The sequence below is a fragment of the Schistocerca nitens genome, chromosome 4, assembly GCF_023898315.1.
Source record: "Schistocerca nitens isolate TAMUIC-IGC-003100 chromosome 4, iqSchNite1.1, whole genome shotgun sequence".
Lineage (NCBI taxonomy): Eukaryota > Metazoa > Arthropoda > Insecta > Orthoptera > Acrididae > Schistocerca > Schistocerca nitens.
In genome coordinates, this window is record NC_064617.1 from 825,276,047 (window position 1) to 825,295,191 (window position 19,145).

Here is a 19,145-nt window from a genome sequence, read left to right on the forward strand (position 1 = left end):
CAGCACTATAGGAGTGTTTGCTGTACTCAGCTTCCAAAATATCAAAAACTAGTCTACAGCTTCTTTGTGGAATCCGTTTGCTCTCGAAAATGAGGACCCAATAGGTTTGTGGATTGTGAGTTTATTTCTGTATCGTCTAAGAAAAAGCTCACACCAAGCTCTACCTGCAACATTTGAAGTAAAAGGATGATTAATATTATTTCTTTCCGCTGGCTGATATGCCTATCTCTTGACATCTAATCAGGTAAGGCCATAGAAGCGATTAACCATTTCAATGAGATACTGTACTAACTGTTTCTCAATATCATCAGGTGGTACAGGCTTATGTCCAAGTCTCAAAGAAACACATTGTGCAGGTGACATATCACTATGCAAAAACTTTTGAAGTGTCGTCCGAGGTACACTGAAAGCTTTTACTACTCTTCTTAACCCCATCTACTATTCCCTTGAGGATATTGTAGCCTTAATCATGTTTTCAGCATCCCACTTCCTCACAATAGCTTTTGGTTTCCGATCAGTTAGCTTTCATGGCATCTAGAAACAGACGCAAAACGTATTAGAAGTAATGTATTTGATGTTGGTATTGTGGAAACTTTTCCACAATGCCATTGTATGTATGCTTCCATATTGCGTATACAATGGCCATTTTAAATTTCGGTAGATTACATTAAGCAACTCCCATTTAAGGTTGATAAAGGACTGCTAAAACCTTCTATTCACCTCCCTTTACAAGCTATCAGACGTATAGAAATATAGCTATTAAGTATGTAGATAAATGTAATACCACAACAAACTTCGAAAAATATTTAGAAAACGCGCGAACGTAAATTGCATCACTGTCACAGCGTCTGTTGCTCAACTGACTGCTAACCCTCTACCGTGACAAATAGGAACTATTGCAACAATTTCTGGCTGCCACGCTAGAGTGCAACACTCTGTAGGCCAGATACTATACGTTTCCACATTATCCACACGCTTCCACCTTTATACCCCTACCTCTACTAATTTCAACCTCGTCTGCAAGTTCTGTGACCATGATTCGACTATACTGCATCGCATGGTTCCTTACGTGATCAACAACAATCTCATTTGCAGATGTTCAGGGACTACCCCAACGTGCTTCACCCATCGTTGGGGATGAGCCGCCGTCTTTGAAGCATTGTTTCACTCCTTTATGTGTGTAGTACCCAATGCTTCAGCTCCAAACACTTGCCGAATCTTCTGCGGTGATTTACCTTGAGAGTCTCCAAATCTAATGTAAAATTTGATTGAAAAGCTTTCTTTCATTTTTTCTATGGTTTTAACCGCAGCACAAATTCCGACGACTACAATTTACACATGTTCACTTGTTAACGGGTAGCCAACGAGCGGCTGTTTCCGCAGTCGTCGAAAAAGTCACGCATGCACACTACGTATGTGTACCAACGCAGAGAGCGCGCACCCGATACTATTATTGGTTTCAACAATAAAAAATAAGGTTGGGTACTTTTTGAATAGACCTCCTAAGGCTGCTGCTACTAATACCGGTTCCCGGTATTTCACAAACAAACTGAACAGTCAATATGTTATGCACTGCCAGTTAGTCGACCTTTTCATGTCAGGAATGATGTACGAACACAAGGACAACGCAACACCCAGTCACTGAACGGAGTAAAATTGCAACCTGGCAATGTTAAAAACTTCAAACCGAAAAAGATAATTACATATCCCTGGGCGCCAGTACGCAACTACTTAAGTGGAACTACAGTTCATATTACGTGTACGACGTCAATGTACGTCCCTACCGTCATTCCGTGAATCCCTTTTCGTTTCTTCATCTATGTCTGTCATAACGTACATGCAGATCTGCTTCTGTGGTGTGCAATCTCACCTTTTGATTCCGTCTCTGCCAGCTTAAAATTTTTAACATTTGTTTCCATTGCCGTAAAGAAGCCGTGTAACTGTCACACAACTGTTTCTTCTATTGTTATTGTTGTTAATAAAATATTTTATATGTTATTAAAATCCGCCACTGCAGGCGAGGTCACTAGCGCGTACTTGAGCTGTGGCGTTTGACTCAGAGGTAGCGGATTCAAATCCGATGGAGAGAAAAATTTTCGCCACTATTATTCGGCGACAAGTGGGGAAGGGTAGGTGACTGTAAAATTCCTTGTCAAGAGAGTATTCACCAATGTCGTGGATTAAATACCAAACACCGAGAGAGGAGGTGCATCGGGAGGGTACTGGAATCATATTCAAGTTCTTAATTTTCCTGTATCACATCGTGTGAATGCTGGCCTGAGGGTGGTTTGATAGTTCTGGTAATTTTCCATGAAAGAATGAGGAATTTTTGTTGGGCCTTCATAGTTAATAACCTTGATTATTGCAGTTCATTACTGACAGCCGTCTGAAATGGTCAGTGTGTCGACTGCGATGAGAAATGGAGAAAACTGATAACCTTGATTATTGCAGTTCATTACTGACAGCCGTCTGAAATGGTCAGTGTGTCGACTGCGATGAGAAATGGAGAAAACTGAGTTTCGTGCTAGTAATAAACATTTTCTTTTGAAGAGTTGGACTGCCTCACAATCAAAACAGAATTGGATGAAATTCACACGGGCTCTGCCCCATCGTTGAAGACCGAATACTTTTGCAGTAATGAATTTAAACGTGGTCGGGCAAGCACCATACACGAAACGCTCTCAGGGCGCCCAGTTGAGATCACCACAAAGGAAACCATTGACAAAATCCATGATACGGTGACGCAAGACTTTCGGCTAAAAATTCGTGAGATTGCTGACACTTCAGGCATCTGAACTGAGCGAGCGCATAATATCATGCACGGAGATTTGGCTATGGAGAAGCTGTGTGCGACACCGGTGCTGCGATTGTTTGCAGCTGACCAAAAGCACATACGGAACAACACTTCAACACACCGTCTGGCGATGTTCAGTTGCAATCCGCATGACTTTTGCGCCGATTTGTGACTGTTGATGAAACTTAGATCTATCATTACACACCAGAGTCTAAATGGGAGTCGAAGCAATGGTCAAAGGCTGATGAAAGTCCACCGAAGAATGTAAAAATTATTTTTTCAACTGTAAGGTGCTGGCCACTGTTTTTTAGCATTCCCAACGATTCATCCTTATAGATTACTTCGAAAACTGCAGAACGACCCTATTATGCTTCATTGTTCGAACTGTTTAAAACTTGCGTTGGCTGGAATGAGGCCAAGACTGGTTCGCAAAAAGAAGGTCATTCAGCTGGATAACGCACCAGCCCACACAGAAGCGATAATAATGGCGAAAATGCATAAGCCGGCTTTCAATTTGTTTCTCGTCCATCTTATTCACTAGACTTAGTCCCAAGTGACTTATTCCTGCTCCCTAATCAAATGAGGAAGCGACATTTGCAGTCAACGAGAATTTTGCAGAATTTGAAGAAACCTATTTTCCCGATGGCATGAGGATGCTGAAGGATCGCTGGACCAAATGTAATCCGTCAAAGGAGATTTTGTCGAGATATAACGTGAGTTGTTTGGGAAATAAACATTTGTTCTTGCTTTTATACCAGACTTATCAAACCACCCTCGTAGCCAACGTCACTAACGCATGCTTGAGCGATGGCGTTTGATTCAAAAGTAGACGATCCTAATCCGACTGAGAATGACATTTTCCCCTCTATTATTCGCCGAAAAGAGCAAATCTTGATCTGAGTTTCCTGTCAGTTCCCTATATCTACATGGATAATCTGCAAATCAAATTTAAGTGCCTGGCAGAGGGTAAATCTCTTACGGCCAATGCCGGCCTGCCTTTTGGAAAAGGCACTGCCGATCGCCTTTCGTGTCTTTGCCAAATTCCGAGTTGTATTTCATATGTAATATCCGTGTCTTCGAGAGGATGTTAAACCTTCCTTAATTTTTCGTTAAGTTCCAAATTCGTGTGTAGTGTATCTTTCAGTGAGCACGTGCGACACTGCTCATGGTGATCCGACGTCGAATGGGCACATTTCGCTCAATGGTCTCCTTGGTGCTATTCGGAAGTAATAAAACTGTATCTCGGCAATTGGTTTCATCTTCTTTCTTCTCTTATCAACATGGGAACACAAACACGTTACACATGAAACCTGTTCTGTAATTATTGGCTTTCAGATCAACCACCGTTTTCTACAATAAACCACATTGTCTGCCTATTCAATATTTCAGTGCAGTTCCATCACCATATATTCTCAGAACCATTGCTATTTCCCGTTCCCTAGACTCATTCGTGACCTTACATGTTTCTTTCTTCCTGCCACCGCCAACTTCAGCTTTCTCCCTAAAATCCACGGCCACTTTGCTCCTAACGGTCTCTTGATTTTAGCCGATGAATCTGTTACCTGCGTATCACAGTGTAGTCTTATAATCTCCAAACTTCGTCTTTCAACAAATTTAAAAAAGTTCATCAACAGCATCTCTTACAAAATCAACGACTGAATGTTCACATTGCAAACAACGGTCAAATCAAGGTCATCAGCTTTAATAACACCATAAGTATGCCATCATATTTGGTTTCGAGTGTGCTGACTTAAAAGAAATAACATTGCCAACGTTCTCAAAATGTTCAAACGTGTGTGAGATCTTATGGGACTTAACTGCTAAGGTCATCAGTCCTTAATCTTACACACTACTTAACCTAAATTATCCTAAGGACAAACACACACACCCATGCCCTAGGGAGGACTCGATCCTCCACCGGGACCAACCGCACAGTCCATGACTGCAGCGCTTTCAGACCGCTCCGCTAATCCCGCGTGGCGCCAAAGTTTTCCTACCGTTGAGACTCCCGCTCTCCCTTCCGCCATATGGGGGACTGGACTGACAGTATGTGAAACGAAACGTCCGGGCGCGTTCTTTGAAAACACCATTTTAACATCTGCCGCTATGAGTTCGCAATCTTTTAACTGCTGCGCCTTTAATAATTTCAGTATCGACGATAGTCTGATTTTAACAACAATTTCTTTCATCTCTGCCGCTACTTATTATTCACCTTACTAGTTCGGCAATGTATGTTACGAAATAGCTGAAAATTGTCACTCATTATGAGTTGCAGGTTTCCTATCTAATGGCCTCCTGGCCCAGCAAGTATTCGATATTTAGAATTTCGTATAACTACTGAGAACTGAATTCCACAAACTGAAAATGTTGTCGTAATCTGGTCGTTAAGAGGTATAGCCTTATGTTACATGTTCAACGGTATAAGTCGAGTATTTAAGTTAAAAATTCTGTACATTATTTGCGCTAGCATATTTCACTGCGTGAAAATTACCGAGAGTATTTCATCTAGTATTCGGGAATGAGAGCACTGATTCTAACTGACATACCCTCCCTTCCCCCTTCCACCATCCAAGACAGTGCTGAAAGGAGAAAATATTGTCACTCACTACATGGACGCTGTGCATGCGGCAGAACATCAGCATCAGGCATGAAATTTTAATTTATTACTCCTTTACTACCAACTCTGTTTGCAACAGATTTTTCAGACAGTATCCTCCTACATCAGTGAATGTACCTACAAGATTATATTATCGCACGACACACAGCTTAGAAGATATGAGTCGTACAAGTTAAGATGCGTCTAAACTAATTTTTCTTAAAATAAAGCTCAAATTATCCAAACTATACTAATCGAGTGTCTGATAATGAGAGCACTTAGAAACTTCCAACGAATTTTGAGTTTAATTTCAAATGCCTGAAATCTTCTTCTCGCTTAAAGCCCTACAAAATAATGACGGGAAAAGAGTTTGTCACTTCCGGAATTTTCATTCTTCGTGCGGTACAACTCCGGCATCAAGCATCACGATTTGAATCGTTATTTTTCTACCACTACTTCTATTTGCTACTCATTTTGCGGACTCTATCCACATATACCACTGAAGATACATATACAATTATAGAGTAGTTCGGCGCACGGTTTAGGAGCCAAAATAACATTTCAGAAAAATGTGACTAATTCTCAATATCGTGAGTATAAATATTGTTGGTGTTGTGGTCTTCAGTCCAGAGACTAATTTGATGCAGCTCTCCATGCTACTCAATCCTGTGCAAATTTTTCAACTCCAAGTACGTAGTGCAACCTACATCCTTCTGAGTCTGCTAACGGTACTCATCTCTTGGTCTCCTCTACGATTTTTGCCCTCCACGCTGCCCTCCACTACTAAAATGGTGATCCCTTGATGCCTCAGAATGTGTCCTACCAACCGATCCCCTCTACTAGTCGAGTCATGCCACTAATTCCTCTTCTCCCCAATTCTGTTTAATACCTCCTCTTTAGTTACGTGATCTACCCATTTAAACTTCAACATTCTTCAGTAGCACCACATTTCGAAAGCTTCTATTCTCTTCTTGTCTAAACTATTTATCGTCCACGTTTCACTTCCATACATGGCTACACTCCATACAAATATTTTCAGAAACGATTTCCTGACACTTAAATCTACACTCGATGTTAACAAATTTATGTTCTTCAGAAACGCTTTCCTTGCCATTGCCAGTCTACATTTTATATCCTCTCTACTTCACCCATCATCAGTTATGTTCCTCCCCAAATAGCAAAACTCATGTACTACCTTAGGTGTCTCGTTTCCTAACATAAATCCCTCAGCATTACCTGATTTATTTCGACTACATTTCATTATCCTCGTTTTGCTCTTCTTGATGTTCATCTTATAACTACCTTTCAAGATACTGTACATTCCGTTCAACTGCTCTTCCAGGTCCTTTGATGTGTCTCACAGAATTACAATGTCAACGGCGAACCTCAAACTTTTTATTTCTTCTTCGTGGAGCTTAATTCATACTCAGAATTTTTCTTTCTTTTCCTTTACTGCTTGCTCAGTATATATATTGGACACATCGGGGATAGGCTACAACCCTGTCTCACTCCCTTCCTATCCACTGCTTCCCTTTCATGCCCCTCGACTCTTATAACTGCCGTCTGGTTTCCGTACAAATCGTAAATAGCCTTTCGCTCCCTGTATTTGATTCCTGCCATCTTTATAATTTGAAAGAGAATATTCCAGTCAGCATTGTCAAAAGGTTTCTCTAAGTCTACAAATGCTTGAAACGCAGGATTACCTTTCCTTAATCTATCTTCTAAGATAAGTCGTAGAGTCAATATTGCCTCACGTGTTCCAATATTTCTTCATAATCCAAACTGATCTTCACCGAAGTCGGCTTCTATCAGTTTTTCCATTCGTCTTTAAAGAATTTGTGTTAGTAATTTGCAGCCGGGAATTATTAAAATGAAAGTTTGGTAATTTTCACACCTGTCAACACCTGCTTTCTTTGAGACTGGAAATATTATATTCTTCTTGAAGTCTGAGGGTATTTCACCTGTCTCATACATCTTCCTCACCAGGTGGAAGAGTTTTGTCATGGCTGGTTCTTCCAAGGCTATCAGTAGTTTTAATGGAAAGTTGTCTACTCCCAGGGCCTTCTACATATATTACAGAATAAAAAATTGTGTTTGGATGTCGTACACACGACTCTACTATACTGGGTAATTCGAAATTCCCATTGCTGGTTTATAGGGCTGAAGAGAGCAATCATTAGATGAAATATTGGTAAGGAACCCTTGTCCGGAGATGTACGGCTTATGTGTAAAATGAGTTTGAGGCTCGGATCACTTTCAAATCTCCCTCTTCACAGTACGCACACAGCGGAGAAATTGAGCTCTGATGTGTATGCTGTAGGAGATCGTGGTACGGCCAGCGTTTCGAGTACTTGTCTTCGGGTTCTCTTCTGCCTGATGAAGGACGTCCTGTTCAATATCGGGAGTGGAGGGGGTCCGTACTGCACCGCAGCCAACTCTCCATGTTCCGAAAGTACCAGTTTCTCGCATCCGTTGTTGTACTCGGAGGAAGATGTTATGCGACGTCATAATTACAACAGGTACTGACGGTGCGCCCTCATTTCAGCATGTGGGAAATTTGAAAGTGTTCCGATCTTCAAACTGATTACACATGCAAGCGGTACATTTCTGGAGACGGGATCCTTATCAAAACTTTATCTACTAAGTCCCCTCTACAACCCATAGAAACCTCTATTAGGAATTCTGAATCACCCTGTATACGATAATTTTTAACGAATGAAAAAGAAATTGTCACTTGGACGTGGGACCTCAGTTATTTAAGGCATCTGTATGTGTGGTGGAAGGGGGGGAGTAGGTGGTGGGAGGGCAGGTTACTGTCAATACTAGAAACAGGAAGGAAACTTGACTTATCCTCTTCACTCCTGAGGTTTAAAAATTCAAAAGAAATTATTCTTTTCTTCTTATTTTCCTAGAAATCAGTTCACAAGCATGGCCCAAAGGAAGAAGAAATATTTATTTTATAATTCCCTAAGGTATAAATGCAAGTCCATGTGTGGCCCCCTTTAACGGTAACACCGATCGCCTTAAACGGCAGTGGATGCTAACGTTAAACCTCTGCAAGGAATTTTTGAGAAAGTTGTTACCGTGAGATAACCTAGTGGGAACAGATCAATCAAACTGGGATTCGTTTCCCAAACACTTCAGCAGAGTATAACCAATAGTAAACAGGTGGGTCAGGAACAGACGGTCTCCCAGCACAAAAGCAAGTTGTAACATTAATATCGGTCGCCTGTCTCATTAGACACTCTTGTGTCGAGCAATATTACAAAGCAGAAGGCAGTGCTAAGGATAACCTTATTTTCCTTGAGACACACATTAAACTCTTTCTTTACATCTGTTCACACAGCAACACAGTAACCTAACCTTGCACATAAATATGCTATCAACGTGGAAGTCAGAAAAACAAAGGGGCAATGAGTTAGAAAACAGTAACATATGACTCTCAACCAAAAGTACCTAAAATGAAATAGATGCAGCAGTTTATAGAACCAATCACCAAAACACACGAAACCAGAAGTAATAGTAAACAGCGAAGAGCATGAAACGAATCTGATTTAAATAAGGGGGTCTCTTAATGATCAAACTCTGTAACATCATTGCTTGGTACAGGGTCTCTATGCCGGTGCACTAACCACATTGCATTACAATAGCTATAAATATTTCTTTCTTAAACTCGGTTTGAAGCAATTAAACAGAATGCAAATCAAACCACACTGGCTCTGATGGAATCTTTGCTTTGGTTCATTAACTAACTAGCATATTAATGAGGATCCTTGAACTTTGTCCGCAGCCCGTGGTCGTGCGGTAGCGATCTCGCTTCCCACGCCCGTGTTCCCGGGTTCGATTAACGGCGGGGTCAGGGATGTTCTCTGCCTCGTGATAACTGGATGTTGTGTGATGTCCTTAGGTTGGTTAGGTTGAAGTAGTTCTAAGTTCTAGGGGACTGATGACCACAGATGTTAAGTCCCATAGTGCTCAGAGCCATTTGAACCTTAAACTTTCATGATTTGAAGAACCATGCTTATTAACAAAATTAGACAAGCATGTATGAGAAATGGTAAGTATTCTCATCAATATTTACTAATTAAGTAAAGCACAACAAACTATAGCTCTTTAAATAACCATTGTGCTTTAATAAGCAGTCTTCTAACCTACTCAAAATATAGTTGGCTGTGCAAATGCATTAAATTCAAGTTCAAACACTTTCTCGTGAAATGAACGTTGATAAAACTTTGTAATTCTGATCAAAGTGTATAAATGCAAAAATATCACTTCAGATCAACTTTACTATTTCCAGGCAGCTTTTCAAGTAAGGTAAATTATTTAAGGAAATTCCTTCAAACTGATTTAAAAATGGATTGGAAGTGAAGTATTTCTCAAACTATAAAACGGAACTTTCAACACCAAAACCCCACACATTAGAAAGCAACCTCACTATTTTTACAGCTGCCGAATAAGTCTTTCCATGATAATTTAGGACACGCGAAATTACATTCAATAGGATAGAATTCCCGTCCAGATTTGTGATTTGGGATAACGACGGGTGTAAGATAGAGTTTTTAGTAACACCGCGATTATTATTAACATCAAACAAAATTCGTAAATACCTGTTCCATTTACAGAGTGTCACATATAAACAACTTAGTGAAAGGCTGGTGGTACTGGTGGCGTAGTTTGCAGTTGCTATTAACATGGCGGCGATGCAGTCATGGTAGTAATGTTGGCCTCGCCCTATTACAGATCTTGGCGTCGGAATTATATATTTATAGGCCAAAAACCATGCCTTGACTATAGTATCACCAAATGTGTCATCCGAGGCCCATAATTACTGCTCTTAAGCTACTCTGGTCTCAAAACTCCAAGAATATGAGCCCCACAATGAGTCGCTACTGTTAGCGAGATGTTAACCACAGCACTGCACAGCACAGACTCCATACCCGCCACAAAGGTACGAGTTGCCACTCGCGTGCCAACCACACCTTTTCCATTCCACCAGGCTAACTATGGACCAAGCCATTAAAGTACATTATCACAGACTAAAACAGAAGTGATTTCAGGCGTTCCGCAACGCAAGGTAGTGTTCTAGGCCCTTTGCTGTTCCTTACCTATATAAACGATTTTGGAGACATTCTGAGCAGCCGTCTTGGGTTTCTTGCAGATGACGCTGTCGTTTATCGACTAATAAAGTCATCAGAAGATCAAAACAAATTGCAAAATGATTTAGAAAAGATATCTGAATGGTGCGAAAATTGGCAGTTGACCCTAAATAACGAAAAGTGTGAGGTCATCCACATGAGTGCTAAAAGGAATTCGTTAAACTTCGGTTACACGATAAATCAGTCTAATCCAAAAGCCGTAAATTCAACTAAATACCTAGGTATTACAACTGCGAACAACTTAAATTGGAGGGAACACATAGAGAATGTTGTGGGAAAGGCTAACCAACGACTGCGTTTCGTTGGCAGGACACTTGGAGAATGTAACAGATCTACTAAAGAGGCTGCCCACACGACGCTTGTCAGTCTTGTTTTAGAATACTGCTGCGCGATGTGGGATTCTTACCAGATAGAACTGACGGAGTACATCGAAAAAAGAATGGCAGCGCGTTTTGTATTATCGCGAAATATGGGAGAGAGTGTCATAGAAACGATACAGGATTTAGGCTGGACATCATTAAAAGAAAGGCGTTTGTCGTAGCGACGGAATCTTCTCACGACATTCCAATCACCAACTTTCTCCTCCGAATGCGAAAATATTTGGTTGACACTGACCTACATAGGGAGAAACGATCACCACGATAAAATAAAGGAAATTAAATATCCTAGGGAAAGATATAGGTGATAGTTCTTTCCGTGCGCTATACGAGATTGCAATAATAGGGAATTGTGAAGGTGATTCGATGATCCCTCAGCCAGGCACTTAAATGTGATTTGCAGAGTATCCATGTAGATGCAGATGTAGATAATATAACAATCATTCGAATAGTTATTTAAATCCATAAGCTCAGTTTAAATAACATCGTTAAAAAAATTCACATAACTGAAACATGTATACACAGTCAAAGAATTTCCATGACAGATACAACATTCTATATAATCATCACTACAAAAAGACGTAGATATATCTATAAAGATACAAAATAAATCGAAAATATGTGCTACACCCCCAGTCTCACTTATCGTGAAAATGCCTTTGGCTTGTATTTTCTCTTTCTGGTACGGTAAAATATTTCTTTTATTTGAAGCAGTCACTTACATATGCTAATGTACACAGAAAGTAGGCTCCTTAATGATAAAAGTTTCGAATTATATGATTTTCAATACAGGTTTCTGTTGATAATTTATGGCTAGTGATTATTTTCTACTGCCAGTAAAAAAATCTTTTCTTTTTAATATAAGCTTCAAAACAGTTATTTTCCAAAATACATAGATAAATTTCACATTTGATGCACGTGACTCTTGTCTTGGAATTGGAGCTAGGTTTCCTGCATTTTGAAACTTTCTTTGCAGTAAGGAATTTTGGTAGGTGCTCAACAATGTCAAAACTAGCTTCTGCAATTGGTTGCAAAAGAGCTCTTCTTCACTGTTTACTCAGATTTTCTACATCATATACATCTTCACTGGCAGGGAAACTCACTGTATAAGAATTTCCTCTTCTCCTAGCAACCAGCATAACATATTTGTAATTAATTACATCTTAACCATTATGTATTTTGTTATCAGTCACTGAGAGTCTGGTTTGTTTGGCTATTTGATTGAGCCTCACCTGCGATACATCATCCAACAATTGACAATCACATGGTCTAAAAAATAATTAAAGATCGATGTCGGCCCTTTTACTGTGCGAACGTGACAGCAGTAACATGATAAAACTCTATCACTAAGATCAACATCTCACATGTTTTCATTGTTGAGATTCACTCTCATTGGTTGTGGGTCATCTAACTTCTTTTTCTCGTATCTGCGTTATCACCGGAGGTCCATGTACGAGAGCGCTCGGAAATTGTGTTATAGCATTGAACAAAATTTTTGCGAATGTGAACTAATTCGTACAGTCTAGAATAGTTAGCGAATTTTAGATAAAGAACACAGATTCTCAGTATAATGTTTGGGGACAATAATTATTATAAGTATTTTCAGTATGTAGACGCAACTGTTTTCAGCATACGACCAACTTTAAACTAAGAAACTTACTGTCCTTTGCAAGATTTGTGGAGAAAATAATAATGAACAAAGGCCCTCATTTGTAGTTCGAGAGAACGAAGAGATTATGTATGGGAAAGGTCTTGCTTTTTATATTCACTGATATGGCCCGCTGTTGATCACATTATATAAATATAGAAACAATCTGATGGCGCACAGTAATTTCAGCACTTTACGCAGAGACCTTAAGCTTATTTTGCTTACACTTTACGTCCATTTCCCAGCTGATGGCCTGAGAAAGCAAGGTGGGTAAACAAGACGGAGCCGGAGAAGGGTAATGAAGTTTCGGCTGAAAGGCGTGCCTGCCACCCTGGAACACAATTTTCCGCTGGAGCGAAAGTCGAGAGTTAACTCTGGAGGAACGCCGCGTCAAGCGTGCAGAGACAGGGGCGCAGCGATGGGTATATGACGCAAAGTGTTTGGAAGGAGGTAGACGGGAGGGGGGAAGCTGGGTAGCATAAGATACTTGCTGCATTGCAAAGTTATTTTGTGGCACTCTGCAGTTACGAGTTTTCTGATATAGTCACCTATACTTCGTGTATTAAACGCTGCATGTTGTACGATTAGATAGTACGTGTACTGATACTTCAACGTCGTCCGCCAGCAGATAGCACAGTGACATAGCTACCAGAGCAACGTCTGTGTCTACTCTCTAATATGGAATGGTCACAACCAAAAAGGTCAGAGTAGTGCAAACGCCTGAAACAAGTAGGCAAGCGCGGGGTAGCCGCTCGGTCTAGGGCGTCTTGTCATGGTCTGCGCGGCTCGCCCGTGTCGGAAGTTCGAGTCCTCAGGCATGGGTGTGTGTGTGGGTGTGTACGGCCAACTGAGTGACTTTGAGAGGGGTCAAATTGAGGCCTTCCGAGTGACGGGATGGTCCTTTCGGAGAAGTGCCAAACATTTTCCACGTGTTGTTGTGCCAGCTGTGGTCGCGTGAACATTCTCACACATGCAGACAGAGGTTCTGGACGTCCACTCGGCACAGACGCCCGTCAGGATCGTCGTACTGTAAAGGCAGCAGTTGTAGATTGTACAGCTAACACAGCACTACCACAGCGCTGATCAGAGGTCTAGTGAGCCCGTATGCGTCAACAGAAACTGTTGCCAACTAATTTTTATCAGTGGAGCTGCGGGCAAGCACACTTCTAGCCCGTATTCCTCTCTCGCCACAGCGTCCACGTGCACGCTTCGACTGGTGCCTTCGGAGGATCACTTGGAAGATGGAAAGGCGCGTCGCGATCTTCAGCGACGAGAGCAGATTCTGCCCATGCACAAGTGATGGTCGCTTGCGCGTCCGACGTAGACATTATGTGAGTGTTGTCGTAGAGTACACTCGTCTAAGACACGTTGGCCCCAACCCAGGCGTAATAGTCTGGGGTGCGATAAGCTACAACTCTCGTTCACCTTCGGTGTTTCTAGAGGAGACGCTAACCAGCTCTCTTTACGTACAGAATGCTGTTAGACCTGTTCGTTTGTTGTTCGTGCAACAAGAGCGTGATGTGTTGTCCCAACAGGATAATGCTCGCCCACACATCGCCTGTGTAACTCAACGTGCTCTGCAAGACATGCAGCAACTCTCCAGGGCAGCGCGATCTCCAGATTTGTCTCCAATCGACCATGTGTGGTGATATGATGTGACGAGAAGTGACTTTTGCGGCTCCTCAAACAACATCTGTTACAGAATTACATGAATAGGTCGAGAAGGCGTGTTATAACGTATCCCATGACAGTATTCGCGTTCTGTAGGATCGAGTGAATGCCAAGAGTCAGTACCTGCATTGCGGCCCGTGGAGGCTACACCACGAAATGGTGGTGTTTCAGCATGGGTCGATACCCAGTTACCTCAGAAGAGTTGGTCCTGTTGATCTGTAAATGTAATCATTTCCTGTGCGCCACATGCATTATTACTACAATAAATATTGAGTGAAATGAAAACCTGTAAAAGTGTCTCTCCTATCACTCGTCAGTCTCATTTTCTGTAGGGTTTCGATAGATATTTACAGTTTCGTTCTTGCATTGTGTAGCTGGAGTCAGCTTAAACAAATTGTGCTCATTGCGTCTTTAATTCGTCACCCATTGCCGATGCAAAGAGCGTTTTTTTTCCTTTACAATAAAAATTATTTGTAATGGAGCAGTTTACGCGCCCAGTCGATAGAACGTTCGCAGATTAGTCTAGTACGATATTTGGTTTATCGATAAACATTATCAGGGACAATAACGCTCGAAGACTAACCAGTACTCCGGCAGCGACAGCACTGCCAAGGCCCATGTTCCCTGCTACTGCCAAGCATGTAGTGCTTGTGAGTCCTTGCTGGATTGCTGTTTGTTATCTATGTTTTTACCGCCCTCTATGTACGTAAATAGTCTGACGGACAAGGGGAGCATATACCTACCCCTGTTTACTGGTTATTTACTGGTAACGCTGCGGTGTACAGAAAGGTAACAAAATCCGGCTCTGGCGCACGCCTCTGTATACGACTGCAGTGTCTCCGTCTCCAGGCCAACAAATAGAAAAGAAAACATTTGTGTGCTGACAAAATCATCTGCTTCCGATGAGTTCTTTTTTCACAGGACTCCTGAGCAGGGTCAAAACGTAGTGGAACGTCCCCTTGCTCGGATGATTGCTAGGATCCGTCGCGGCACACCATAGATGAGATCACCAAGCCAACTCCGGTCAAAACTATACCACTCCTTAATGATGGTGCTCCACAAAATGTGTTGGGTATATGATCTTTGTCGACTTCTAAACACGAATCGTTTGGATTTACCCCACACATACTTGATTGGGTTCCTGTTCTGTGAACACGCAGTCCACTATATTCTGGTGATCCTAGCATGTCGAAAGGAAATCTTCCATGAGAACAGGACGAGGAGCACGCGAGCTATCATCCCTCAAAATCAAAACGTCACGTAATGTTGGCTTCTCAGTGCCATTACCAGTTTCAGAATATCGTCCCTGTATCGTAGAGCAGTGAAATTGCACTTAACAGCCACCTGCCACGAGTGCCGTGCTCACATGTAATGCCCACCCAAGGACATCACTCCACCACCACCTTGTGGCACCTGGACATACAGTTTTCGAGGTGTCCGGTATTACCCGTTTGTCTCCAAACATTTTGAGTTTCATTATCAGGGTACAGACGGATCCAAGTTTAGTTCGTAACCAACACCCGACACAAATACTGGGCCGTCCGTCCAACATGATTTCTAGTATAACATTTACGGAATTTATGGTGTAGTGGTATAGCGGTGTACGATACCGCGCCCACCACTGTCTCTGCGAGCGGAAATTCGCGTCGCGCAGTCGTCTCACAGCAGTCTGATGCTGTACATGACCTCCTGTAGCCTCCATATAACGCCGAATTCAGTTCTGCAGCAGCCGACCCACGGTTCCTTTGAGTCAAAAGTCGTAGATGCTAACAGTCCCGTGCACCTGTAGAACGGGGATGGCGTGTGAGTTGTAAGACCTCAACACTAACTGTCGACTGGGACCGATTCCATGTCCCAGCCAAATCACTCTGACTCCGGTGAACACGTCGAGCAACTTCTCTGATTGACAAGTATTATCCGTGTAACACGATAAAGGCCTCACCAATAGTCGCGATTTTCCTTCGTGGCTTTGTGTATGTTTACTCTACTGTATCACATATGTGTCTAGGCGCTTCAGTCTGGAACCGTGCGACCGCTACGGTCGCAGGTTCGAATCCTGCTTCGGGCATGATGTGTGTGATATCCTTGGGTTAGTTAGGTTCAAGTAGTTCTACGTTCAAGGGGACTGATGACCTTAGATGTTAGCCCCATAGTGCTCAGAGCCATTTGAAACATTTTTGAACATATATGTCTAATGCGTCCCTATTGTCACTTACTTTCATATGAAATGATGCAGTCCTTTCAAGTTTGGCACCTACGAATAGGTAGCGCTCAAGGAATGTGAGTTATATTCATAAACATCATGAACGGTGCCTTTTCCATCAGTATACGAACAGTCACTGTAGCAAAATACGTGTACGATATATCGAGGTGATGTTAAACTTTTGTTTATGTGTGTATAGTTTTTTTCTGTGAGAAAGTCCTCGCGACATAGTCTTCTTTACTGGCTGCCGGTGATGATGATGTCGATCCCGTTAGTCGTGTGCATAGTGATGTTCACTATTCTCTGGGATTCCCGTGGTACAAATCAGATACATTACTCTCACAAATACGAAATCAGGTTCCAAGTGCCATTAATTATGGTGTCATTGGATTTAATTCAGAAACTCCCAACACACGCAATTGGCTCTGAGCACTATGGGACTCAACTGCTGAGGTCATTAGTCCCCTAGAACTTAGAACTAGTTAAACCTAACTAACCTAAGGACACCACAAACGTCCATGCCCGAGGCAGGATTCGAACCTGCGACCGTAGTGGTCTTGCGGTTCCAGACTGCAGCGCCTTTAACCGCACGGCCACTTCGGCCGGCACACGCAATTGATTTCGCCTCTTACAGACGTATGATAGTAGCAGCAGAAATTACCATGTAGGTAGTTTGCTTTGAGAAAGTGAAATTTTTGGCAGTGCAGTGTGATGGAATTCTCTAAACTCTTCCCCGCATTTCGATTTTCTAATGTCGTCTACCGACGTTGCACTAGGTCGTCGTCTATGTTTCTACTCGCCTCCATGTAATTTTTATTTGCGGTCGCAAGTACGTACTCCATATTGTTCGCTGACCCATTTGTTTACCTTACAGCTCCTCTAAGTAACTTTCAACATTACTCGCTTGGCCATCCTGAGTTTCTGAACGGCTTTAGCTCCTCTGTAAGCTCATTCTTGTCCTCAGTTGCCCTAAATCCAAAAATTCGTTTACTGGTTCCATGACTTCATTAATAATTTAGACAAATTAGCTTCAGATATTTTGTTTATGAACTAGCTGTCTTAATTTAATTTACTATGACACCTACTCTCATACTGATTTTACTTGTTCACTATATTCTTTGCTCATCTATGGTCCATTCAAACGTCCTTCAACCCCGTTTTCGCAGTTTGTGGATGTGAAAACATGTTACGGGTAGGCTGAAAATAGTTTTGGTGAATTTAAAAGGAAGAAACTTATGGTTCAGCACTCTGTCCATGACTCAGACAGGCAAGGTCATAGAAGTAAATGGGCTGTTTTTTTTTCCTTCATGGAACCGTCCCAGAATTGTAATCCTAGGTAACACCTCGGTTTGTTTGATGTTGTGAAATACCCTCGTTTGACTTCTCCTTGGGTAGTTGTACTATTCACGAATGTATTCTTCAGTACATTAACGTAGGTTAACCCATAGCTTATTTTTCGAGATCTATTAGCACAGAATATGAAGATGCAACAAAAGTTTCCCTGAAATCGAGAGGACGGCGTTTCTAGTGCCGGTGAAATTGTATTGGTGTAATTTAAACTCATCCATTCGTCGGATGTCATACTTTATCAGTAACTGCACTTCACACAATGTGAGAGAACGATTTGAGAGACAATGTTCTCATCAGTTTAGTACATTAAAATCGACCACTTATATCGTGACTGAATGTGGACCATGTGTTTAATTGGTGTTGATTGAGAGGTCAATGTGTTTTATTTCAATTTTTGAACGCTACAATTTTCTTTGTTAGTGTTTTTATTGTTTCAGTTACACTGTGACCCTACTCGTTTTATCTGTCCCATGCGTGTTTATATGCAGTTGCGTCTTTACCCGTGTATGACAATTAGTGTCATAGCCAAGCATAAAGCTCGAGAGCAACAGTGACGTCTAAGCAACACATGGAATGTAGATTTACCAGATTTAAATCTGTAACGACTGGTCCCCAATCCTAAATAACGACATGTGATAATCGTAACTAATCTGCAAGTAACACTATTGCAATGCATTCGGAGACGTACTAAAGTACATTAATATGTGGTATTTAAGCCCTCCGCCTTTCATCACTCCACATCGCTCGTTTTCCAGTCATCCGACGACCATTGGCGTCGCTCTTTACATTAGCTCAAACGTCGCTTGGGATTGACAACAGGAATACGTGGCGTATGAGGAGGTCCTCAACCACTTTACCACATTCCTTTCAACTCCCTTCGCCGAGTGTTTGTGCTAGCTGGACAACTGGTAGCACTTCGGAACTCACGAGTGATTCCTCCCGATAATTTCAAGCGATTAATACAACCACTCTCCACAATGATCGATGGGCCCTGTCCGTTAGTGCCTGGTTTTGTTTCAGCTTTGGTTATTCCTTCCCGTTTACACTTCACAGTCACATCGCCAAAAATAGACTTGGGCGACCTTAAAAAGATGGAAATGTACCTGACGAATTTGTTGCGCAGTGACATCCAGTGGCCAGCCCACGTTATAAATAATTGAGCTCCGGCAGATCCACTCTGCTGTTTAGGGTCCTCTACTGACAACACACTACTCCCCGGCTCTTGGCGGGTCTGCCCGTCGTGGCATCTGGCGCTCAATCCCAAATGATATGCAGACTTCAAATACTTTTGAGCAGACGATGCAAGTAATTTTCCTTGGAACAACAACGGGACTGAGTTACTAGCCAAAG